The sequence below is a fragment of the Nipponia nippon genome, unplaced genomic scaffold, assembly GCF_047370975.1.
Source record: "Nipponia nippon isolate SJK-2023a ecotype South Korea unplaced genomic scaffold, ASM4737097v1 scaffold_4, whole genome shotgun sequence".
In the NCBI taxonomy this organism is placed as follows: Eukaryota; Metazoa; Chordata; class Aves; order Pelecaniformes; family Threskiornithidae; genus Nipponia; species Nipponia nippon.
In genome coordinates, this window is record NW_028262358.1 from 284,544 (window position 1) to 305,377 (window position 20,834).

Sequence of the window (20,834 nt, forward strand, 5' to 3'; positions counted from 1 at the left end):
CACGCAGGACTTCGCTCACTGGGAAACAAGAGGCTCCGTACGTGGGTTGAGCCCCCGTTCCTTGCAAGCTCAGCGGAGCGGCCTGCTCAGCACCTGCTGCGAACGCGGCCCCAGCCCCTCGCCGCGGGGCTGGCTGCAGGCCTCCAGCTGCCTGCTCCACCAGCGGGTGCCAGCTGCCTGCCGGAGCTGTGACAGACCCGCTTCCAGGCAAAAGGCACTTGTCGACGACCGCTGTTTCGAAGCTGATGCTCTGAACCAGAAGGACTTATTTTCCCCTGCATTGTTTATTTTTTGCAATGCTCCAACTCACTTACACCATTTGTTCCTAAGATAGCCCAGCTCTCATAAACTATCATTTGGTGGTAATTTTTTGCAATCAGCAAGCAATATAATTAACTTCTCCAAGTCTGGGGCCTCCTTCTATAGCAGCATTATTCCTATGGCGTGCCTCGTACAAAACAATGACATACTGCTTACCCAGAGCTCTAATCAAAATTCTTTCATCGCAAGCAAAAAGAAAAGGGAATGGCATAAAGAACCATGTATTTCTCAGAACAGTGCTTTATAAAAGAAGTATCTCAGAAAATACCATTCAGCAACCTTAAGCAAAGAAAACTCACTCCTGCTCCGTTTCTTCCAAACACAGTCAACCCAGTTACGAAACATTCAACATTTCCCTTCCTTCTTTGGGCTCCATGAAACCAGCTCCTCCAGCAACAGAGGAATTACCAAACTGCTGTTAGTCCTGCTAATCCAGAAGAGAGATGGGACTTTCAACGTCTTCGTGCACTAGCCCGTGGAGCCCGGTGAGGAGCACGAGGCCGTGCAGGCAGAGGGGGGACCCACACGTAGGCAGGAGAAGCTGAACTCTGATCTCACCAGGGCTTTTCTGCTCCGTCCATATCCCTTCAGGAAAAACAGCTTCAGAGCAACCTCTGCACACTCCCACAGCTAAAAACCGCCTACAACGGGGTGCAGCGCAGGCGAGGACCGGCGCTGCCCAGCGCACAGGGACTGGGAGGAGAGGAGTCATGCCAGCTCCAGCAGCGACACTTCTCCTACCACCCCGGAGCCGACGGCACAGAGGGAATAACCAGAGTAACCCGTGCCCCACACAGAGCTTGACCTCCCGGAGGTGTTTAAGTACGTCACTGAAGCAGGTTGTCTTCTTCAGGTGTCAGCTGTTGCACGGGGATACCTACTTGGTTTAAATACACTCTTCTTAATTGCAACTGAAGAAGTGATTTTAAGGCCATTTTATTGTCTTACTGTTCCCTTACAATTTAATTTTTGTACCATTTCTAGTACTGGTAACGTTCTTCCAGATGTCTGGCTAAACTATCCATATACACTTTTCACTCATTCCTGCTTATTCTTCCTCTAAATATTCATACTGGTAAATAAATATTTTTCCTTCCCATGCTAATGCATAATGTATAAATCAGCCCCAAACACAAAGAAACCTAAAAACAGTTCTCAGGAAAAGGATTTAGATCTTTTTCCCCATAAAAAAAACAGCTGGCAAAGTATCTCACAAAAGAAAAAAAAAATCCCCCTTTGCTGATACATTTAATTGCTTCAGGATTTAATGCTTCTCCAAAGTTGTTAGCTGCAGCCAACGTTGGAAGCAAAGTATTTCTGTCCAAAACCTGTGATGGAGCTACCCCCATCTCCTGCTTTAGAAACTCACTGCCTGCCCAGCAACTGTGCTTCAGCAGCCCTAGAAAAGAGCTTAAACAACGCAGCTTTCTCTGCAGCCGTCATCGACCTGCAGGCAGGAGTTTGCAGCTGGTGAACTGCTTTGAAAGCCCGGGCCTCGCTCCCCTGCCTCTGAGCGCCCGCTCCAGCCTCCAGGACTGGGAGGAGGCTGTGTCGTACCTTGAACGATCTCGCCCGCACAGACACCTTTACATCGAGACGTGCAAGCAGAAGAGCTGCAGCATACAAAACGGCGCTCTGCAGACAAGGCTCCGGCAAAGCGCCCTCCCCAAGCCCCTTTGCTTGGCGCCACGCTGAGGACGGCGGGCGAGTACTTGCCTACAGCATGCCCTTTCGGCTAAATAACTGCCCCGAGCCCCAAACCGCAGGTCTGCAGGCTTGTCACCCAAAGCAGAACAGCACACCAAGCCATCGAGCGGAGGTGCAGCATCTGGCAGGGAGAGCCCGCGAGCTGGCACCGAGCTGCAGGCACAGCTCGCTCACAGCAGGCGCCCGAGCTCACAGCCGCCACGGTGCAAGGAGCACCTGGCCCCATTTTATTAGCGCTGCTGTTACAAAGTCCTGACTTGCGTGCAGGCACCTGCTACGGACGGAGCCCACGCCGGCCCCCTCTGCCCCGCGCTGCCCCACGGGAAGGCACACAGAGTCCTCGTGCACGAGGTGCGTGGTGCCACGCGCTGCCGCGTCCCTTCGCACAGTGCGTCTTCTGCTCGAGCAGCCCCCCCTGCAAAGAGCGCGGAGCTGGGGGACCCGGGGACCCTGTCCAAGCAGCGCATCGCTGGCCATGTTGTAATAGACCCTGCCGCTTCGCTGAAATTCCCAGATACTGGAAAAGCATACTTAGACTAAAAGCCAAATAACAATTTTCAGTGATCTAAAGGCAAAAAAACCCTAACAAAACAAAACATGAAATTCTGCAAGGCTGGAACTTTTAAGGATTTCAAGTATTTTTATCCAAAAATTAAAAAGCAGGCAAATCTATTTTGTTGAAAATTCAAGTGAATTTGATAACAAAATTGTATTACACAGAAGAGCAATGAAATGTTTTCAAAAACAAAAAAAAGAGGAAAAAGAGAAAGGCAACAGGGAAATATTTTGACTTTTCTGTAACTATTTTCACCCTTACAGAAACAGTTTACAGACATTTACACAACATTCCCGTAGGTTTCTGTTTGGCCGTGTCAGCATTCCCATCCAGCCGACCAGGGCCGTCACACCGTGCCTGCCCTTAAGCATATCAAGAACTAAAGACGAATTGGCACTGACAACCACGTCCGAGGTTCTGTAAGTCAATCCGCATGCCCGAAGCAGGCTCTACCTCCCTGTTTGTTTCTGTGTACCCCGAATCTCAGTTGACCTCATGTTTACAGACCCGAGCACCCCAGACTTTGCTACCATGCAGTAACGCTTGTCAGACGGGTGACACAAACCCCAACCGTTCCCGAGCCTCCCCCAGCCCCTCCTTTCCAAGGGAGGTCCATGCCCCAGTACCGTATGCCATACAACCTCCCTCGCCCGCAATTTCCAGCGCCTAGGTAGGAACCAACACAGAATAACAAACTTGACGAGGAATACAGCCTATTACCTTCAAAGCACCAAGCACAAACCTCTTATTTCAGTTTTCCATACATCTAATTGCTCACAGCAACATCATTTTAACAGTTCACATATTTCTCAGTTTTACAGACAAACTACAAAGGACGTGTTTCTTCCACTAGTCTTGTGGGAGCAGAAAATTAAGACAGTAAATCAAGTCTGATCTGCTGGCAAATATCTCTCTGAAATTAAGCTACAGACTCTGCTTTAACCCTACCACTCCTCTGTTGGACTGCTTTTCTTTCAGCGGGGATTTGCAGCACCCTATTTGCGCTGGGTTCGTCGGCAGGGTGCCCAGCGGGGACCTCTCACAAAGCGGACGCCCAGGCTTCACCTGGCAGTCCTGGGCCCGCGGCTGGACCGGGGCTTCACCAGTTAGGGGTGCAGCAACCAGCGGTTCGTAAGCTGCTGGCTGGGGAGGGCTCTGCGGGACCACAGCCTGCTTTAATAGGGCTGGGCAAAGGAGTGACAGCAAAGCGAGTCTTTTTCTAGATGAATTTGCTGCAGGCAGGTCTGCACCTCCACTGGGAATACGTCAAGGATCTGCAAAATCAAAATAGGATGGGAAACAGGGAATGACAGCAGACTCCCTTAAAAGGCCATCTGATCCTGATTTATAGACTCTGAACAGCAGGGAATTTCCTACATGGAAAAATCTGCCAGGGAAATGTCAATCCCGTCTTTACTGGCACTGTCACTTACTGGGCAAAGCAGTTCAATGTGCTCTTCAGAGGAAACAAGACTGAGGCACTCATACTGCTTGCACGTGTGCTTGGGGACGTGGATGCGCGCGTGCCTGCGCACCAAGGTCTCCTCCGGTAATCCCTGAACACCACCAAGCAGCTGCAAGGAAACTCGGCAGAGCACGTTATTGCTAACAACATATACACACAACTCAGCTATGGATTGCTGGGTCCTCTCACCTTCCTGCGTGCTAACCCGTTTATTAATTCTGTACTGAAGGTAAGTTAAATATCCCTGCAAGTCTTTCCCAGGAGCCAGGGAAATCCAAATTCAATCCAAACGCATTCGGTGGGGATGCAGTGGAGGTAGAGCAGGAGATGTGCTGGCTTTTAACAAAAGCCTCACTTGGGATTTTTTTTTTTTTTTTTTTTTTTTTTAAGAAAAAGAAAAAGGGAGTGAGGAAAGACACGTCAAAAGGAAGAACCTGAGTGCAAGCAGAACATAGAATTAATTCAAGCATGGAGGCTGCACGAACAGCTCGATCTCCCCACTGCCGGCTTCCCCCCAGCACACGCGCGGTGGTGGCTCAGTGGAACTTTCCATCGCCCAGTCCAAGTATTTGTCAGCTCCTGCACCCTGATTAACTCTGTAATCCTGGTTACCGGGGAAGGGGACGGGGGAAAGGGGGAGGCTTAGCATTACCCACAGGAGCCTCAGGCTCAGCAGGTATTCGACAATCTCACTTTAAGACATAGTTTATGTGGTGCCATTTATTTGCGCTCCCTTGTACACTGCTCTTCTGAACTCTCCTTGCTGATCCCTTGCCTACCCTGCAGCTTTGGGGGGGCTGCAGACACCGGCGCTGCCGGGGCACAGCCCTCCAGACCTTGCTTCAGCGTGCTGCCTGCTCAGAGAGGAGCGGAGGCGGACCTGGCCCCCATCGTCCCATCTGAACCGGGGAAAACAAGGGCCAGAACCCTTGCCTGCACAACAGCGATTTCTGAACTGCACGTGGGCAGTTTCAAGGAGGAGTTGAATAAATCTGTGAAAGAAGCAACAAGAGAGGACGCCTCCCAGTCAGAAGAGTCCAGTCCTGGGTGTCCATCGATCTGGCCCCGAGTGCCTGGGGTGGAGACATGCCAAGGCATGCCAGAAACGACCCTGGCAACACAGCCGTCTGGGCACTGCCACCAGCCGATACGGTGTCTTACTCGTGCCTGCCCGGTTCACCTGGATTACTGTGGGCTAGTTCATTGCTTCGCCTTGATACCGCACTCGTTTCCACCTCCCTTCCACGCCTATTGGTCCGGGGATGCCAGCAGTTACCACTGCATCCCCAGCGGTTGCTATGGCTACAGGAAAGCTGCTGCATCCCTGCATCCAGCACCCAGCCTCACTGAGGGTCCTTGCAGCAATCAACTGCCTGTGGAGATCAGGAGAGTCCTCCTGATCGCTGTGCGAGACCTTCTCCGCCAGCTGATGCCCCCCACACGACAAATCTGTGTTTTTCTTCCCTTTTCCTCCATCGGAGAGACTTCCTCGCAACAGGCACAGCTCAGCAGCAAAGCCCTGGCCATACAGGGTTGCAGATGCCAAAGGCTCACACAGGGCTCAGAAAGCACTCAAATTCTTGGAGAAAATAAAGTATGAAGAGAGTTCATACAGAGAAATCAGTCACTGACTCCTTACACCACAAATTACTGGGAGATGCGAGAGTACACCAGGGAAACGTCACTCAGTCCATCAGCCCAAATCCCAGTTGTAAAAACATCTCACACTTCTCTCATATTTTTCCCCGTGAATGTGGTGCTGGACACAGATGGAGCCAGAAGACAGTGTCAGACAGACCAGCCCCTCTCTTCCTACGACAGGGCCCTTATTCAGATGTGCTGACCCAGTTGCGTCACACGGATAAGGCCACGTCTCACCACGAACACAGGCAGGGGTCCCCTAAGGCACTCGGCTTGCAGCCAGGTTTTATGGAGCAAGAGGTTTAGCTTCTGCTGGCAGCTGCCCCAACAGACCCCAAACCAGCATCCTTCTGAGGGAGCCACCCCTGCAACCGGGCGGCAAAGCGCAGGGCTCCCAGCAACCGAAGGTGAAGGCTGACTCCTCAACCGCCGCCCCGTAACCCGGCCCAAAGGAAGCCGTGAACCGTGACTCTGCCGATCGCATTTGAGTTGTGACGATGAATAATTAATCGCTGCTTTGTTTTCTAGTGGAATTCTATAGCAGTAATTATCCCTGTTTTAACACAAAACAATTATCCCCTCCTCCTTTCCTTTTCTTCTCCCATCAGTTAAGAGAGGGGAAGACAGCATCTCTCGCTCATGACTAATAACAGCCCTTCCCTAGATGAAGCTGGTGTGGTGGGTAATTACCAGGAGGCGTCAGCAGGTAAGGTCCCTCGGGCAGGACACGGCTAGCCTGCCAAGCTGCAGAAGGAGGGAGCATCACAGCGCTCAGGTCCCCTGGAAGTCACAGCCCCCGGCGCAGGAGCTAACTCTCCAGTCAGCTGCTTCTGAGGCTATTCAGGACTGCGAATTAGAAGCGGTCATTCAGCTCGTCAGCACCTGCCTGTCCATCACCAGAGGCCTGGCTTAACGCTGCTTCTGTATTCAGCAGGCTGCAGACTCAGGATTGTCTTTGGTTACAAATATATTGGTCATGACTGCTCTTTTTTTTTATCCCATCTCTCTTTTTATCTATGCATATGTATAAACACAAAATCAAGAGGAGGGGTATGTTCCTAAGCATCTCCCCCCTCCAGCACAGAGGCACAACCACTGCTGTGCCAGTAACCTTTGAAGGTACCGGCAGCATCTTCATCCAGCCTCGTGCCTACGGGCGCGGGACACCTGCTCCCAAAACTGCCGGTGTGGACAGAAAGCCGCAGCAGCGCCTGGCCGCTAACTTCGGCCACCAGCACAGTCACAGGATCAGTCTAGGGGACCCGCACAGGGCAGGAGAGGGCTCGACCTGACAGTGAAGCAGCCAGACATCTGGTGAAGCACTCCGGGGCAAGGGCTCCCCCAGAACGGTTACTTTTTTTGGAGAAGCACCAGTACCATTTGGCCTTTAAAGGATATTTGACAATGTCCTAAAATTCTGCAATTTGGGATGGAAATAAAAACAAATCTGAAAACCTCCCGTTAACTTCAGATGAGCAAACATGAAACGCAGAGAGGCTTTCCATGCTGCAAACTGCAGCCAAAACCCCAACAAAGCAGGTGACTATGGGATGCATGGATGTTTACCCAGTCTGAAAGGTCAAAGCAGCTGGCATCCTTTTTTCTTATTATTTATTTTTGCCCAGAGTATGCCCCACTTTTACAGACAGTTCTGTATTTGTAACATTAACTCATCAAGCATACGAGAGGCGCTGGGCTACCTGAGCTTCGGCACACAGGATTTCGGCAGCAGAGCAGGCAAGCTGCAGCAAACACGCTTAGCGAGGAGGACCACAGCTATCACCTCTGCCGCGGCCGAGGCTTTGGGGCAGAACAGCACTGATTCAGGGAACAGAACACGGCCGCTCTCCCGGCTTTTCAACCAGCCTGGGGCATCAGTTGCTTCACCTCTGCCACCTCCTACCTTAAACCTCACCTACTCAGGCTGCAGGAGCAGCACAGAAGATTTCTCTTTCTGTGTGGTTTTATCCCACCTCGCACGACAGACTTTGATCCCGCCATGAGGGCAAATCTTTCTGGAGAGCCCCGACCCGAGTGGGAGCTCCCTTTCCGACCCCCCGCTCGCTCACCACCGGCCCTGGGCCGCAAGGGAGCCAGCCGCCCTCCCGCCGGAGCTTCAGGAACGAAAAATAACTCATCTCTCCATTTCCTAACAGGGACAGCAAGGAAATAACGAACAACTTGCACATATGGGTAACCAATATCTAATCTGGAAAATTCTTTATGCAGTCCATAAAAAATCCATTTTAATTAAATACTTTTATTTTACCCACTGCTGTGCACTAAATTAAACTGCTTCAGCATTAATTTATAAAACCATTATTCTGTGCATGCATTAAGTGAGTTTATGCACATGTCTGTGTATAAAAACTATACAATTAAGCACTGCTTAAAATGCAAATGACAGATGATAAAGACTCCATCCTAACTGTATTAAATCTTGACTTGGGATGTTGTATTAGATCCTCGGTCGTTTAAAACTAATGCAAACTCAATGAAGTCAATGGACCTAGTAATAATTTACATCAGTGGAAAATCTGGACCTCTGATTTTTAAATACTTACTACTGGCAAGAACTGAAAAACAAGCAACAAAAATCCAGTTTGTAACACGGGGCCAGATGTTATTTTTCTTCTTTTACAGCAATAGCTCAAAAATAACAAATTTAAAACAGAAACTCTAATAAAGCCTTGTCCTGGGACAGATCTCAGAGTTACGTCAGCTTTCACCCCCGAAGGCACCGAAATTTAAATTAAGGCTCGAGGCCCTCGCTTACACATTTATGTTCACTCTACAAAATACCACGGACACACTGAAATTTAAAGCATGTACTTATAACCATTTGCCCTGATTTTCTTCATTATCAAGCTTACTCCCTCTACCCTTCTAGCAGCACAAAGAGACTTTAAAATAGGATAAAATTTATATATTTATGTTGTCAAAGGCTCCTCAATAGGCCTAACGTTGCAGAAGGGGTCTTGGCAGGAGAGCTGCTCCTGACCACCACCCAACCCGGCCCCGCAGCGGGTGGGCAGCGTGCTGGTGGGCTCCCTTCGACAGCAACCCGGCTAAGGTGGTCGTGCCTCCCCCGGGCAGAGACGGCGAGACCGCGACGGTGGCCCTTCCCTCCGCCGGCAGAGCTGGTCCGGACAGAGGACAGCGGCCCCCAGGGCTGGTGGTCCCTGCGCTCCGCTCTCTCCTGCATTACGCCTTGTTTGAGCAGCTCTGGCCGCCAGCTCCGGCCCAGGCCGCTCTCCAGCGGCTTCTGCCCGGGGGCAGCCCACTGCTCAGCTCGATCACCTCCTTTCCAACCCACCGGCATTTCCATCCCTGGTGACATTTTGCAAACAAGCGACCCTGCCGACACTACTTCCCGCACTTGGGCGACGGTCGCGTGCTAAACACGAGGCCACTCGGCACTGACAAGCCTTTAATCTCACGGCTTTTCAGGCATATCTGGGAATGCCCCGGCAGAGCGATGCTGGCAGAGTGGGTGCCAGGTCCCAGGGCTGTGCCAGCACCGGCGGGGGACGGCTCACAGCACCTCTCCGGGGAAGCGCCTGCTGCCGAAACAGCTACAGTGGCAGAGCTGCACCCTGCTGCCCCGAGACGCCTTTCCTTGGCCATAAAAGCCACGCTTGTAAAAGACGGGGGGTCTGGTCTGACCGGAGCGCACACAGCCACCCGTCCCCGCTGAGTCTCTATCCCTTCAGCGCGCACCGGAGGCAACGAGTGCATTCGTTGCTCATGTGGGCCTCACACCTCTTTCCATAAGCGCTCCCCTGTCGCTCACTAGAGGTTAAATATTAGTGGGCACTTGAAGCTTGGACTGGCTCGGGGCCAGGTCAGGAAGCTGCCAGTCTCCATCTCTGCTAGAAGGCTGCTTGGAGTTAAGGTGCAGCCCGGCCTCCGAGAGCCATGGAAAGCCGCCCATTCGCAGGCAGGAGCAACGCAGGCGCGCCGCGTGCACGGGGAAGAGCCACAGCGGAGGTGAACCGGCCCAGGACATGGGAACTACGCCAACACAATGTTTCAGCCTGCCATCACAGACCACCGAGGTCTTCTATTCCTGATTTTCAAATACGAATAAAAGGCAATGCCTCCCACCCCCAGCACCCTTCCCAAATCCAATGCAGTAATTCTCTGAGCTATGCAGAACCTCACAAAACCTGAGAATCCTTTAAAACACATTTTATATTTCAGTGCATGCCCTCTGAAGTTGCCCTTTAAAACAGCATAAACTCACACAAAACCACCTGAGCTAGAGAACCTGCCACAGCTGGGACTGAATTCCCATTTCCATCCCAGGCCTCCCTGTTCAATGGCTTATAACCACCACGCACACTTCTCCAGAGCTGACATTTCCCACAGCCCCGCTTCGCCCCGCTCGCTGCCGACTTCCTTCCTCCTCTGGCGCCTGAGCAAATACTCCACCTGGTATGTGCGTTAGGAAAGATACTGTCCTCCATGGGCTTTGGTCAGAAACTTCATACTCTGTCTGAAGAAAGACAAGTCACGGGAACGAGAAACGTCAAAGCAGGCTCTCTTGCAGGTCTGCTGGAGATGGAATAGCTAACCCTGTGTAACCTGAGACAGAATTGGAGGGGCTTAAGCCTTTGACGTACCAATATCATCTGCAAAGAAAGCCAAACTTGAAGATTATCATTCAAGACATATAACCATGTATAATATTTCTAATAAGAAGATGAAACAGCCTGTCCCAGGGACAGTGGATTTTACAAGACTTGGGGTCAACAGGCACCAAAACAAATGACTTCATTCCCAAATTCCTTGGTACTGCAAGTCCAAAATTTTTAACAACCAAAAATTTACAGTAGCACAGATTTTCCTTTCTTTTTTAAAAAAACACCAATCTGTTATTGGGTTCACTAAAGGCGATACCAGTATGGCCCATACCAATGTGGACTTTGATGAAATTAGTTAATTATTAGAGAGGCCGATCTTACTGTTTAAGCCTCAAATGTCAAACTGGCAATTTCTACCTCTGCCTTGATAGACAGGCTGGTTTTATGGTACTGCACAACTATGAGCATTTGTTTGTTTTGACAAGTGTGAAAGTGAAAGCCAGTACACAGATTTCTGCAAGTGACACATTGTCCCTTACCGTCACAGGGACCGCAAACTGGAGGAGCTGCTGGAAGGCACACAGGGCGAGCAGAGCACCGAAAGCCCGACCAGGAGCTCGGTACGTCTACGAGATGCCAAAGAGCACTGAACCTCAGTCGCTCGGTGCTCTGGGTTCCTGACCAAGAGGACGGGCTGGTTATGCACAAAATCCGCACACCGGCAAAGCCCAGAGGCATCACCACGTGCCAGAGCTGCAGACGCTGCTGCCGCATCCCTCCCCTGCTTTAGGAAGGGGGAAAAGATGCGGCAGCCCACAATACCTGTCGTGGTCCTACAGAAAACCCTCCGTGCCCCAGGTTTGCGCAAGGGACCTGGATCTGTCCTGCCTGCACAAACGAACGCTCAAAACGTTGTGCCATGGAGGGCTAAACCATCACTTGATGTAAGCCAGGAGAGTTCAGCAGAGCCCGTTGGACTCACACCACCTAAGGATCTGCCCAGAGTCTGCCCACAGAGGAACAACTTAATCTCTCTATTGTCAAGAGACAGGAAACAATTTAAATTATTCAGAAGTCCTCCTCCCAAAATCTGTGTTTGTGCTACAGCACAGCCACGGCTTGCAGACTTCTGCAGCCCTGTGAGAACTTGCATCTGTTCTGAGCTCCGAAATGCTTTAAAAAGCCAGCTGTCACTCGCTCTGGGAGAAACCAGTAGCATAATCAAATGTTGCAGGAAGTATGTTCACAAAATAGGAGCCTGGTGGAAATAGGATGCTGGGGAGAATTATGACATTTTACAAAAATGCAGCAATATATTTTTACATGCTTAAGTGGACAATTTGTGTTTACCATGACAGAAGAATAATTCAGGTATGTAAAAAAAAATAAACTATTCTGGTATCTGGCCAATCTAGAACATCTACATCTGGTACACATTTACTTTTATTACAGCTGTGAGCTGTTATTTGTACTTCAGTAATGCCAAGGCCACGCTACGTCGAGCAGCTTGCATCTGCTAAGTAAGCGTCAGTCACTGATTCGATCAGAAAGATGGTCCAAAAAGTATCATGAACACAATCGCTTGCAATTTACAGATTGCGAATTGGTAATAACTCCTAACAGCACGCTTTTCATCAGCACGGTCCAACCGTGCCCTGCGCTGCCAAGTCAGTATCAGCTGTGCCGCCTTGCCGCCGAGGCACGGGGGGGACCCGACCCACACCTCCCAGCACACCCACGCCAGAGCCGGGAAGGGAAAACACCTCTCCAGCACCTCGGTCCGCCGCTCCCCTCCACAGACCCCCTCCGGCAGCAGGGCCGGGGGCAAGGACCTCCCTGCTCCCCCAGGGAGCCTGCAGCAGGCCGGCAGGACAAGAGGCCACCGCCAGCATCGACCAGCATCGCCAAACTAAAGGACCGCAATGGTTCTTCCCAGCTACCAACCCAAAACCCTACAATAGTCCTGCTTTCCATGCTCGGCATATAAAAATTCAAGTACATTTTCTTCCAAGAGAAAGGAGTAAGTCTGACTCAACAATTTTTTTTTCACCTCCTCCTTAGAAATTCAGGTCTCGGGCTTCACGGAAGACTTCTCAGATTACTAGAGCGATGCAGTACAGCAGCCTGGCATCCTCGGGCATCAGAGAAGTAAAACCCAGTTCAGAAAGGTACGATGTGGTATTTAGTCATGTCTGAAGTCCTGCTTTGCTTCTTAACACCTTTTAAATGCAAAGATTTGGAAGCAGTGGTCCCTCTTCAGTATTTTAAACCTCTCTGCTGTCTTTTCCACATCTCATAATAACCAAAGGAGTAACCCAAGCCTGCAAAAAGTTCAAGGAAGCAAATCTCATTCCTCTAGATATAAAGAACAAAAAAAACCCAACCAAACAAAAAAAGCCCAGAAAACAAAACTGAGAAAATTCCTGGGCATTTTAAAGTCATTTCAGAGGGGAAAAAATAATCATAAAAAGGGACACAGGGTGTGTTTCCCCCCCCCCCCCAATTGCTGCTACTGTAAACATGGCTTCTTCCTATATAACTGTAGTAACTGCTTGATGATGTACTTAGGAAAATATTTTCCCCATCTTTGTGCTGAAGAATGTTGGTATTTGCTACCTGCATTTTTTTCCAGAGATAAAGTAGGCAGCTCCTTTAGAGATGATGTAACTGAAAAAAATGTGTTTGTCCCCCATAAAGTCATATGTGCAAACGCAACCCATCACATCTTGCAAGGAATATTTGAGTTCCATTGCAAAACAGCTGTGCTCCACCTCATATTTCCTTTCTTCTTAAAAATACATTTATTTTTACTGTGGCCCACTCCATCAAATAAGACCGGAGTCTCACAGGCTCGTAGTTTGAAAGCTTTGTTTTATCCAGACTGATCGCTGTCTTTGAAAAGGAAACAAAAACTTAAGACAGGGATAAAAGAGACCAGCTTTACACTGGATAAGCGCTCTGCCACGCCTGTTTTTTATTTGTTTGGCAAGTCTAAGTAAACAGCAAAACAAGTTTCAAACTCTTCGCACACTCCAGAGCAGACAGTGACTGGGATCCCCGCAGGCGGAGCATTTCGGTACGCAGGTCCTCGGGCACCAGAGGCTTGGGTCCAGGGATGACCACGAGGGCATTTTCGGTCTCTGACAGAGGCGAGAAGAAGCTGCTCCTGCAGGCACGGGTCACCTAGGCTCCACGTCCCTTCAGCAGAGAATCCAGCCGGCCAGCACAGTGCCCTCCTGCCTTTGCTCTCCCAGGCGTGTTCAGCCCCACGTTTCCTCCTCCAGGTTTCGGCGGGCACGCCGGGAGCCTCTGCTGCAGCTGCACAGCCCTTCCCGCCCAGCAGGGCTGCATCCCAGTGACTGCACTGGCCATGCTCCAGTCACAGGCCTGAGAGGATCTTTAGCAAAAGCACGTATGAGGCAAAGCTTTCTCACCATGATTGGTAGCATCAGGGTCAGTATTTCACATCTAAACCGTATTTAGCACCGGCCAACGGCTGCTGGATTAGCAGTCCCCAGAGAACAAGTTTAATTAAACGGTGACTAGTAGGTTGCAGGTGGGTCATTTCATTACAGTCCAAATGAAGACTAGAAAGAGAAAAGAGATCAGAAGCCGTAGCCCTATCTATGCCTATCTTACATGGTCCATAGTTTTTAGCTGAGTATCTCTCTCTCCCAAGCCCTTGCACTGTACTTCAAAAACTAAATAACTAAAGCAGCCTATTGTTAGCAAAACGCTGTGAGATACAAGAGGTTAAGGCTTGGATTTTGGCAAATCTACTTGGCTGTGGGTGCTTCCACGCACCTGGAGGGACAGGGATGAAAAGGGAACAAGGGGTTGAAGCAGTAAGGACTGGTCTGTACCAAATGACCTCTTCCAAGGTATCAGCTGTGGACCTCATGGGGGTACTACAGCTGTGTGCTGCCTACCACAATTACTGCTAAACTCCCCTGGCCAGTAATTCCACATCCAGCATTCCCTACTTCAGGTTGTGTCAGTAAAGCTCACCCGCAGCCTGAAGTAAAACACCGACTTGATAAATGGGATACTAGGAAGAGCTACCATGCAAACAGGGTTGCAGTTCTGACTGGCTCCCAAATGATGTCCTCTTAGGTCTTCGATTGCAGCAGGTGTACAGGATAAGATCTGTTCCTCGTTCCCTACAGAATTTTTTTTTTTTTTCCTTGTCATCCTTTCTCAAGACTATTAACATGCTTCTTGGGTAGCAACAGTCAATTGTTCTTTGGCATTCTTCACTCAACACCCAGCATGACATACAATGTTCCGTAAACACTCTGCAAGGCCCTTATTGCATAGCTAGCATATGACAATACGGTAATTTCCACTGGAAACAACAATTACAACAGGAACATGCTAATCACAAGTATCACCAATTAAGCAAATGAGTCCCAGTAGGTGAGATTTTGCAGATGACCGGTGCACATCTAGGCCATGTTACGATGCAGAAGACTGGAGGCTGAGTACTCATAAGCCAGAAGCCAATGGGTCTAATGAGATTCTTTTCTATTAGAACAAGTAGTGGTTTCGTTACAACTGTTTGACACATATGCAATGATGCATTCTGCAAAAATAAACAGCAGCTTTCTGATGAGGGCACTACGGGCTCCCAGGAGTTCACTACCTTTCCTCTGCCTACAAATCGTAGGGGTGGTGCTGGTTTCGGGACTAGGGTTCTACTGTGTTGTTTTGCCACTTAGCTCCCCTCCCCTTTTCTAATTCTTTTGTTTCATCAATGCAAGAGAACACACTGAGGATAAACTAGGAAATAGCACTGCCACCTCGATTTTAATCACAGAGTTTGTATTATTTTTCTCCCTAAAGCTTCAGCTCCTGGAGTCACACACAAAATCACATGGGAATACTGGCAAAATTTCAGCAAAAAGAATGCTACTGGCCTCCTGTGTGTGCACGGAGGGCCCTGTTTTCCAGGGAAGTGCAGGATTTTGGAGATCAGTTTAGAGTTTTTAAGTACCCAGCAAAAAGCAATTGTTCTGAGCTTCCCCTTCGGCGTGCGGTCCAGGTACAGTCGCACTGCACGCACACAGCAGGTCCTGCCTTGGAGCGGCTGGTACTAAGGAACCCGCTCACCTGTATGTCAGCGTAACTCAGCGACACTTGGGCTCTCGTCCCCTTAGATGACTGAAAAGTCCTAAATAAAGTACTTGCGAGCACCTCTTATTTCAAAGAGATCTGGCAATCCAACAGTCCCACAGATCAAGGCCCTGCAAAACACATCCCAGAAAGCAAACCCCGCAGCGCGTCCACAGCACAGCCACAACCGAGGCTGACTCAAATATGTGCCTCGCTCGGCTTCAACTCCAGAGCAGCTGAACATGTTTATAAATAAAGCAGCAAAACCAAGTCACAAAGCAGCTCCAGAGCTAGGAGCTTCGCACTGCCAAATCCCAGCCTGAGGATAATTGTTCTGACACTGCAGCAAACGAGCACCATATGTACGCGTGTGCACGGTCAGCCCGGACGCAAGCGGCGCTGCCGGGCTGCCAGGGCCCTCCCTGCAGGGCCAGCCTTCCCGCCGTTCCTGTCGCAGCGGTACGGACACCGCTCCCGCTCTCAGCCTGTTCACGCGCGCTACGTCGGCACAAGCCCCGAGAACACCAGGCTTCCCGAGGCTCCTGCGCGCAGCTCGCCCACCACCATCTCACGGCTGGTGTCCTCCACATGACAGACTGTTATTGAGAAAGACACCCTCCTTCTTCTGAAGGGGGAAAGAGATGCTGTATTTTCCACTCCCTTGGCCAGCTCTTGCAAGGGTAAATGGCTCCTCCCTGTTAAAAACATTTCTTGGCATAACCTTTCCCTGCCAGGTTCAAGGGTCTGCGGGTCCCTGGAAGCTCCCCCCAGCGCCACCCATTTGGTGGCACACTGACATGGGAACTGCCACCAGGGAGATTAAATGTTTTCCCAGTCAGGAAAATAAACTCTCTTTCTAGTTCATTGCAAGACAAAAAAAAAAAACAAACAAAAAAAACAAACTAACTCCACTGAGAGAAGAGAAAGACATTATTCAAAACTTTGCAGAAAATTTCTGCAGCCCGAGAAATCATTCCAAGGGCAAGACAGGTGGAAAATACCCTCCAAAAAACCAGCGGCATGAATAACCAAGCAGCAGAATACTTTCCACAATCTGCAAGTTATCTTTAAGTATCCCTTGGCGTTTTTTTACAACTTTCGTAGGTCAACTTCTCTGACATAGGCTAACGAGAACATCTGTGTCGTGCTCTCCCCTGTGTCCAACAAGGCCTGTCCTACCTGAAACATAGGGTGGGAGGCTTTTTTCACCTGAATCTGAACTTGGCTCTCCAGAAACACACTCCAGCTGCCAAAAAAAAAAAAAACCAACCAAAAAACCAACCACCAAAAAAGAGATAATTACAGGTGAGCGAGCTGGGTGTACCCATTTGCAGATCAGCACTGTAACAGCCTGCACTTAATGCACTTGTGCATGGCCCATGGCAAACACAGGCGAAAAGGAAAATCATTTGCAATATTTCTGACAAACCAAGCAGGCAGGCTCAGCGAGGAAGAACTCTTCCAAACCCAGTGGCGGCCTCCCATCTTCCCCTCAGCCAGAGATACAGGCTGTAGGGGCACGCAGCCTCGTCAAAAAAGACGTTTAGGTAAAAAGCAGGTGTCAGACGTGGAGCTTTGCCAGCGTTGGTGGTTGTCTCTTCAAGCCTCAGCTCTTGGGGCCAGGTGACAGCACCACAACCTCAGCTCTTGTTCCCATCAAGAAAACATCTCTCATTCCTGACTGTAGGAAAAGATAACCCAACTCCGTGCCAGCACACAAACCTGGAAGAAACAAGCATGGTTTTTATTTTTATTTCTGAGGTTTTAACCCCAACATCACATTTTTCTGATGCTTTCCATTTGGAGTTGATGAAGCCTTTCTGCCCTGCTCGGCGTGAGGAGCGACACAGCAGCCTTCCAGGGCGATGGTGTATCACTTGTGAGCCCCTGCTCCCAAAGCACGAGACCTGATGGTCTCCACTGTTACTACAGGAGAAAACACTGCCACGGGGAGACTTCTGTTTTAGCACTGCAGGCCCCAGGCCCCAGGAACAGGACTCCCACGTCAGGGTGGGACAAACGACAACCCTCGTTCACAAAGCACCAAGGGGGAAAAATAAAATAAAAGTGAATGACAGTACACTGGAGTCCTTGAAACTGGAATTCCTTGGATCATTGTGATACTGGGCACCAAAACCATTTCAACCTAGATGAGAGGCAGGGGGGCAGAAAGAAAGGGACACGGACACGTCCGCCCGCAGAGCACACGCAGGTGATGCCCAGCTGCAACGGAGCACCTGTGGCACGGAGCAGCCCCGGCTCCTGAGCGCCCGCCTCACCGTACCTGCTCACGTCCGCCTTAGCGGATGGACGGGCGGCCCCTACCAGAGCGTAAGCTACCCGCTCCCAACGGGCAGGAGAGCCCGTGCCTGGCGAGCATTACTCACTCCTCTCTCAGCCCTCCCTCAAGAGGAATCACGCTCTTGACTTCTGTCAAGTCTCCTCTTTTGGCGGGGGAGGGTGGAAGAGAGCAATCCACAGACGGAAACAGAGTGTGGGAGCTGAAGTTCGAGCAAATTTCTGTCAAATCCGCAAAACTGTAATGGCTGAGGGAGGGAAGAATGCCTTTTTTATATTCCTTGAGGACATTTTGTTACTAAACTTACAGCAATTTATTTTTCTAATGTTTCCACAAGTGAAAGCAAGGTTTTACAACTTGCTAGGCAGAAACAAATTTTTACTTTCCATTTTGCTAGGAAAAAGTTAATTTTGCTTGAGGGAAAGAGACTTTTTTTTTTTTTTTTTTAAATTGCATTTTGGTTCAGACAGGAGGGGGAAGGGAAAAAAAAAAAAATAATCACTCTTCACAGAGCATATTATATCTGCTTGTGAAGAAGGCCTTCCTGAACTCGGCAGCGGTGGAACAAGAGCAGTCTTGCTCACTCTGCCAGCAGCTACTTCCAGCACCTTCCCAGAGGAGTTCTGTTTTCTATGCCTTCCCATTTCCCACCCACAAGCCCACCCCACTAAAGCAAAACCCAGGCTTGTAAAGATACCACTCCTTGCATCTTACAGAGGCAAAAAGCAGAAGGATGCTCAGAAAGGAAAGAGTCCAAGCCTGGCACCGTATCTCCAGGTACAAAGGCCAAGAGGCGAGAAGTCCGCGTTACCTACGGAGATGAAGGAGTCGCCATCACCCTCCGCACTCAAATATCAAGGCTCCACTAAAAGGATGAGCACATCTTACCCGCATTTAACTTCTGTGTCTCCTCCAGCCTCGATGCGAATGGGTACCAGTCCCACAGCTCAGACTCCGCCGCCCAGATACGCACACCCCCAGGCGCTGGCAGACAGCGCAGCTGTACACGTTTCGGAAGCACGAACACGAGCGGGAATCTCGGGACAACTCCACTCATTAAATACTTCAGTGCTTGACTATTTCATTTAATACACCTTGTTTCTAGCACACAAGCCCGTCTTAGACTGTGCTACAATTTTGGGATCTGCCAGGCGCTTCTGCCACTGCCGTGATCTCCTGTGCGGTTTTATCTATACAATGTTGACAATCCACCAAAAGAAGACAACACACAACCCAGAGAAAACCAAGGAACATTAGAAGCCCTGAATTTCATCCTGCTGCAGTGAGTTTCACAGCTGCATTAATGCACTAACTTCTCCAGCAGTCCCATCCCTATTCTACTGAAAGGCTGACCGTCTTCAGGGGCAGGGGCTCTTCTGCTATAGTTCCTCTTCTAGCACCAGCAACGTGTTTCTAGGCAAAGACACAGGTCTCATGCCCTGTGTGTGTTCTCTGGACGTCATTCCGGGCACGACAACCAAGGACAACTCAGACCACCTAAAGCTGAGCACACGCACCTCGTCTTTGCATGCCCGAGGGCGAAGAGCTGGTTTCCTTTTCAGCACAGAGACAGCCGCTACTGTTCTGGCTGAGAACTGCCTGCTCGGGCCGTGCTTCAGCACATCCACACCCCAGGGTGAGCTCAAGGGACGAGGACCGCGCCGCTCCAACCCACAGGAAACACCCCTTTGGAGATGGCGTATCAACCGGGAGAGCACCTACTGCTCACGCCAGCCTGCCCACGCAGGCACCAAAGCGCCGGACTCCTCTCCCACGGCGAGAGACAAAGGTACAGACCGGGCTTTCTGCTCCTTCCACCCTCGGGCCACGCCACGCACCGGGCCTGGCTCGGTCACCGAGCTGTCCGCCGAGAAACCCGCGGTGGCTGCGGAACTCCCACCGCCCAGGTACGCAAAACAGAGGGGAGCAAACACTGAACGGGAAAGAGAAGAGAAAGCACAAACTCACATGAGGTGGTTTGGGTTTTGTGGGTTAAGGTTTGTGGTTCAACGCAAAAAGGGCCCTGAAGAAACGGTAACAAGCATAAGCAAGCAGTCTGGAAGAGTTACCTCCTTCATAGCCAAGCACTACAAATTACATTATCATAATCTATGACTCACTGGAGAAACATGGATAAAAGAGAAAGTTGCTTTTGAAATAAGAGGAGGAAACATAAGAAATAATTGCATAAAAACTTCTTTGGCTGTTTAAATTAAACACTTTTGTGCCTGAAGGTCTAAATGAATATACCGAGATCTTCCAGTTTCTGCAGTAATCACGTACTTCCTGCTATTACTGATAATGACTTTAAAATGACACACTTAAGCAGGGCTGTTATTTTATTTGCAGCCTTTCCGAGGCAGGAGCAGCAACCGAGCACGTGGGAAGGGGTAACACCGGGGGAGGAACACGATGACAGCTCCTCAGCGGAAACATACCTCAGCCTAGTGGGGAGCTAACGAGGGGTGGCACCGGGACCTCGGCGTGCCGCAACCAGGCAGCCTGGAACAGCAATTCCCAGACACATTACGTCCCATCCTGACACAGCCTATGAGCCTGTCACCTTCATGGCAGCTGATAAACCAAGGCTGAATTAGCAGCAAGTTTCTCTGAATTTCTCTAGTGCAAACCTAGCTCTGAATTTGGTAGCACATGGACCCGACCCAAAGCTCAACATTAAATCAGCTTAAGCCTTTCTGTTGGCTTCCAGGGGGTGAGTCATATCTTTATACAGGACCAGGTAGTTAAATGATACTTTGCCTGAAGTAACACGGGTGTTTCTCATTCTTTCCTTACCACCTTTTGTGTTAGCTAAAACAGTTTGCCAAACCTAGCCCACAATCAACAAGTGTTTTAGTTAATATCATTTTTTTTTTTGTGAATAAACTCTGTCCAGTTTTTTTGCCCATCTCTAGTTCCACACATCCTTCACATGGACACAAGGGCAAGAGGATGGCAGGAGAGGCCAGAAGAACATCTGCTGCGTGACAGCACAGGCAGATACCCCCATGAAGAGCCACCAGGGATCCAAGAGGGACAGGCTAAGCACATATGATTACAGGACTGGAAAATAAGGGAACAGGAGACAAGAGACCAGAGGCTCTTTAGGAAAGAATGTGGGTTTTTTTTGTTGTTCTGCCTCTCCAA

At 49.9% G+C, this 20,834-nt stretch overlaps 1 protein-coding gene across 11 annotated transcripts in view; it reads right to left on the reverse strand.

Moving 5' to 3' along the window:
• Nucleotides 1-20,834, reverse strand: part of SLC24A3 (solute carrier family 24 member 3) — a 197,734-nt gene that overhangs the window by 142,952 nt on the left and 33,948 nt on the right. The gene's annotated exons all lie outside the window — the stretch shown is intronic.